We start from the raw sequence: 4756 nt of genomic DNA on the forward strand, positions 1-4756 counted from the left end.
TCAAACTCGGGGGGACCATAGATATCCATTATATGCAGAGGAATTCTGAAATGTTTTCTTCAAAAAACATAATTTCTTTACGACTGAAGAAAGAAAGACATGAACATATTGGATGACAAGGGGGTGAGTACATTATCTGTAAATTGTTGTTCTGGAAGTGAACTTCTTTAAATGTACTCTGTTTGGAGGAAGTAAATTAGCTCCTACTTCAGAGCAGAGTCTAAAACAGTTCTATAGGAACTATCAGTGACATAAGTGTACACTGATGCATACAAAACATAGGCATTTTTAAAAAGCTGAATAAAAATATTTAGTCCACAAACATGGAAAAAAGCTAATATAACGGCATTTAGCTATTTCTCAGCCTCGATGATATGTAACACTGAAAGTTGTCATGGAGATTTAGTCAGATTTTTATGCTTTTTTTAAATTGCGTACACTGTAACCGATTTTTGTAATTTGAACAGTATTTTACTGTAATATCTACAGTAAGATACTGTAAAATGTATATACAGTATTTTACTGTAAACTGCAAAGGATTATGGGAAAATATATGATCACTACTGTAATTCTCCACTACTGTAAATCCGTTTACAGTAGTGAACTTGCCCGCGAAAAATTGACCAATGGCAAGGGAGATTTTTTTTTCTCCTGTTGAGAGGAAGTGGCGGTAAAAAGGACAAAAGAGAAATGTTGCATCAATAACACGACAAAAAGGTTAGTATATTATTTCTGTTTTATGAAAAACTGAACAATTTTAATTTGTTTTCACTTGTTAACAGCAAACTAACAATATTCATCGTGTTTTTCATGTCGGTAGCCTTTTTTTTCTGACTGGCGGCCGGGGCGCCGCCATAACGGTGAAAACATGGACTGGTGAGTAAATTAAGGTGACCTATATTAGTCGAAATAAACTTTATTTAAACTGAGAAACACGTTTGTATATTCGGCTGCCCTTTAATGCAAGTTAGTTCGTCTGACGAGCCCTTACTCAAGCTTAACAGCAAACTGAGGTGAAATACTGAGGTAAAGTGCGTTAAGCAACACCACTGTTTCTGTGGAGATTTTAAACTGTATTTTCAAGCCCTTCTTTTGCTTGTCATTTTCAAGTTTCTGGTCTGGATGTCGTCTGTAACGTCGGAGCGCGGAGGTGTATTTTGGATCTTCTTCTGTGAATGACTGCCATAGTATCGACGATAATGAACTGGTAAGCTAATAATGTCAGTAAGCCGAAGTTGACAAACTTAACGTTAGTCACAGAGCAGCATAATATCTTTTAAACGCTGCCTCTTTATAGCTGGCAAGGTAATTCTCTTCAAATGATGTTTAAGTAAGAAATGTGTGTATCAATGTCGTATGTAACTTTATAGACGGTCCCTTCAGTGACAGACGTGACATAAACAGCGCGCTAACATGAAACACTGAGGTAAAACTGAACACCGCGGTTAACTGCATCTTTTGTGTTTTATTTTCAAGTTTGTGGTCTCGTGGTCATGTCGTCTGCATCGGAGGTGTATTAGAGTCTTTTCTGGTGATTGCCGTCGTCGCGGTGCAAACAACAGGTGAGCTTCCCCTTTCATCAATTTAACTAAGTTAATGTTAACGTTACTAAATTAGCCAAATTAGCCACAGGCTGCTGTTCTCCACTGACTTGCAGAACAGGTTAACCTTTTAAAGAGAGTAACGGGCTAGCAATATATTAATATAACAAGTTTTGCTAATAAATATTATAAATGTTTATTTTATTAAAAATGTAGATTTTATTACTGTACAGTAGTTGTCTTTTCTGATCATAAACTATTGTAACACTAAAAGGGTGTTGTGACACTGTCTGTTACAGGAGATTTCTCCAAGCACTAACTGGATGCTGACCATCAGGGGCAGAATCATCATACAGCCAGCTGTCCATTTTACAGACATGCAGAATCAGGTAACCCAAAACATTTTTGTTTTACATTGCATTTACATTCATGCATTTTTCAGATGCTTTTATCCTAAGCAAGTTATATTGTATTTAAAGTACACATTTGAAAGGTATTTATTTCCGGGGAATGTTTTTTATTACCATGTCTTGTCACATCAAGATTGAGTTTGCATGCACATTAAAATTATTTCTATTAAACCAGCATTTAAACAGCAAAATGCAGCTGCTTCAGGTATCTTTAACTTACTGTAACCTTTAAATTCATAATAGCAATCTTACCGTCTGTCAATTTACATTATTGTTACTGTAAAGCAACAATTAGAGATTTTTAATCATAGTAGGCTTATTATATGCACAGACTTTCTAGGAAACACACGTTTAGAATGTTTATATGAACAGATTGGTTAGCATTTAGCATGGTCTGCGGCAGACTTTTGAGTGTCAGGGCAACAAAATTCAATAAACAAGAATGTAATATTAAGTGATTTAAATCATGAAGAAAGTATTGTCTTTTTGCTCCATTTAGTAAAAACGATTCTTAACAAAGCCATGTTGTGCATCTCTGCACACAGCAGTGTTTCATTACTGAATGAATTTACCTTTTTTAAACACCTAGAATCAGTGACTTACTGACCCATTCATAAAATTCTTTATAAAAAATTTCAAGAAAAAGTTTCTTCAGTTTTTTTTCTTACTACTGCGTTCGTATGTAGTATATCATTTTTTTTTAAATGCATACAGCACCAAGTTTGACAGTTGAGGCAAATTCTTTAAACACTGTTTTTCTTGTGCTTGCAGGTTTGTTCAGACAGTCAACCTTTGTGGCAGCAAATGCATTGACAGTCACAGATCAGATGGACTTCTGGAAAGAGGGTGCAAACAACAAGCATCAGCCTGAATCCCATTCTGCCGTTTCTCATCAGAGAGCTTGTCAACTTTGACTCAAAACTACTAAAATTTAACACAACACAAACACATTTTTACTGTATGATTTTATTTTATTTACACTACCAGACAAAGCTTTTGAACAGTAAGATTTTAAATGTTTTTAAAGAAGGTCTCTTCTGCTCACTAAGCCTGCATTCATTTGATCCAAAGTACAGCAAACACAGTACACTTTTGAACCATTTTTATTATTTAAAATAACTGTTTTCTTTTTGAATATATTTTAAAATGTAATTTATTGCTGTGATCAAACCTTAATTTTTAGCATCATTACTGCAGTCACATGATCCTTCAGAAATCATTCTAATAATTTGATTTTCTGCTCAAAAACTATTATTATGATGTTGCTGAAATTATTATAATGCTAAAATACATTTTTTTTTTCAGGTTTCTTTGATGAATAGAAAGTTCAGATAAACAGCATTTATCTGAAACAGAAATAGTTTGTAACATTATGAATGTCTTTATTATCACTTTTGATCAATTTAAATCATCCTTGCTAAATAATATCTTTCTATTCATCAAAGAATCCTGAAAAATCTAAAAATTAAATAATGTTTATCAGCATACTAGAATGATTTCTGAAGGATCATGTGATACTGAAGACGAGTAATGATGCTGAAAATTCAGCTTTGATCAAAGGAATAAATTAAATTTGGATCAAATTAATGCAGGCTTGGTAAGCAGAAGAGAATTCTTTAAAAAAATCTTAGTGTTCAAAAACTTATGACTGGTAGTGTACTTACTTATTTTTGCTTTTCAGTATGTGTATGTTTGCCATGATACAAAGTCTCTGTACTTTTAAAAAGAAAATGTTCAACAATTAAAAAGAATATTATCAGAACTAATGCTTATGAGTTATTGTGATTTTTATGGGGTTGGGGTGGTAAAAATCTTGAATTACAGTGCTGTAGGTTAATTGGATTGTTTTTACAGGTAAAAAATGTTTAAAATAAATGAAAATAAACTCTATAGTACTGATACTGTAATTGAAAATACAGTAAAAATACTGTAATTGAAGATACAGTAAAAACACTGTAAATTAAATTACAGTAAAAATAATGTATATGAAATTACAGTAAAAATACTGTAAATGAAATTACAGTAAAAATACTGTAAATGAAATTACAGTAAAGACCTTTTAGTACTGTAAATGCACTTACAGTATTAATACTGTAAACATTTTTACAGTAACTTACTGGCATCCAGCTGCCAGTAAGTTACTGTAAAATTTACAGCAAACTTTTTACAGTGTACATTATGCATTGAAAATCCATCTCTGTTATCACTAAAACCACGACACACAACAAAAATGCAACCAGAAAAATGACCCGAGGGGGAAATTGGATCTAGGAACCACCACACTGGCTAGTACCTAGAACTGAGTTTCCCGTGTTTTTTCAACTTTCTACCCGTGAAAGTGCACTGGAACGGCAGTCAAACCCGTGACTTTCCACCTGTGAACTCGTACTAGATTGATGTACTCCCAGTTCCAAGTTCTGAAGTTATATCGCTTGCAAAAACAACAATGTCAGCCCTTACGGGTGCAGTGTTTATGCAAGTGGTACACAGTGGAAAAAGAGACTTTAGGACAACATAACGTTGCAATAAAATTAATAATAATATAATAATAATAATAAATGCGCTCAGGCAGTTTGGCATGACTTTTTTATTTTCCATTTATTTTACATATTTTAATGAATCATGAATGGATGAGAAAAGGTGCGAGTCTAAACGGTCAAATACACACAACACGTGTCAGAATGAGGCATTTGGTGATTATTTACGTAAATCCTCATCGGTTATGTTTTAAGTGAACGTAAACAGTTGAGAATGAAAATACCTGTGTAACAGTAAATTGCATTCCGTGCAAAAGGATTAGTTCAC

At 33.3% G+C, this 4756-nt stretch overlaps 1 long non-coding RNA gene across 1 annotated transcript; it reads left to right on the top strand.

Moving 5' to 3' along the window:
• The first annotated feature begins 644 nt into the window (after positions 1–644).
• LOC141322279 (uncharacterized) lies at positions 645–3698 on the top strand. Its single transcript, XR_012353709.1, has 4 exons — positions 645–1207; positions 1477–1562; positions 1841–1930; positions 2723–3698. It is a non-coding gene; the product is annotated as an uncharacterized lncRNA (long non-coding RNA).
• Positions 3699–4756: the final 1058 nt, after the last annotated feature.

The sequence above is a fragment of the Garra rufa genome, chromosome 1 (genome assembly GCF_049309525.1).
Source record: "Garra rufa chromosome 1, GarRuf1.0, whole genome shotgun sequence".
NCBI classification, from domain to species: domain Eukaryota; kingdom Metazoa; phylum Chordata; class Actinopteri; order Cypriniformes; family Cyprinidae; genus Garra; species Garra rufa.